Consider the following 1,179-nt stretch of genomic DNA (forward strand, 5'->3'; position numbering starts at 1 on the left):
CGCCACCTTTGTTGGAGCGGTTTGTGTTGGTGAGCGAAGTACACGCACAAATTTCTATTTTCTTCCACACATCAATTACCAATATCAATTTGCACCTCGATGACTGGGTTCAGTTTTGGGCCCCTCACTCCAAAAAGGCCATTGAATGACTCGAGCGTGTCCAGAGAAGGGCAACGGAGCTGGTGCAGGGTCTGGAGCACAGGTCTGATGGGGAGCGGCTGAGGGAACTGGGGGGGTTTAGTGTGGAGAAGAGGAGGCTGAGGGGAGACCTCCTGGCCCTCTGCAACTCCCTGAAAGGAGGGTGCAGAGAGGGGGGAGGAGTCTCTTGAGCCAAGGACCCAGCGGCAGGCCAAGAGGGAATGGCCTCAAGCTGCGCCAGGGCAGGGTCAGACTGGATATTAGGAAATGGAGGTGGTGGAGTCCCCATCCCTGGAGGTGTTTAAGAGTCGGGTTGACATAGCACTTAGGGATCTGGTGTAGTTGAGAACTGTCAATGTTAGGCTGATGGTTGGACTAGATGATCTTCAAGGTCTTTTCCAACCTAGACGATTCTGTGATACTCCCTGCCTCAAGCAATTTAACGAAGTCTGCTTTCCCCACATTGCCTTAACGTTAAAGGAAGCCCTAGATCTGTAACTGTCCCCAGCAAAGCCAGAAGAGCTGCCCGTACCACAACCCAGCCCCGGGAAGGGGGGGATGAGGGTAACCGGTGCCGCAGGAGCGCGCTGGGGCTGCAGTGGGAGACATCTTTATCAGATGAAGAGCGGCGCTGGAGGGCAGGTGCGCTGTGAGGGGGAGACGCTCCCCTTCACGAGTGGAGGGCACAAGGCGAAGGCTATGAGGAGCTTTTCCGCGCCCGTCCCCACGGCCGCCGCGAGGCGCCGCTCCCCTCAGCCGCTCCCGCCCAGCTCTCGCGCGGTTTCCCGCCGCCCCGCTCCGCTTTGCCCCCGCCCTCGTGACGTCATTAGAAGGCGCCCAACATCTCGAAGGTCCGGTGGGGGCTTTGGTGGCAATGTCGCGCTTTTAGGGGTAGCGGCGGTCGCCTGTAAACCGCGCCACCGCAGTGGCGGAGGCTCCTAAAATTTCCCGGTGGGAGCGGGGAGGAAGCGGGGGACGCGGGCTGGCCTTCTGCGCGGGGCGCGGCGGGGGCGGCAGCGCTGCGGCGGGGCGCGCCGCCCG

This window comes from Strix uralensis, chromosome 17 (genome assembly GCF_047716275.1).
Source record: "Strix uralensis isolate ZFMK-TIS-50842 chromosome 17, bStrUra1, whole genome shotgun sequence".
In the NCBI taxonomy this organism is placed as follows: domain Eukaryota; kingdom Metazoa; phylum Chordata; class Aves; order Strigiformes; family Strigidae; genus Strix; species Strix uralensis.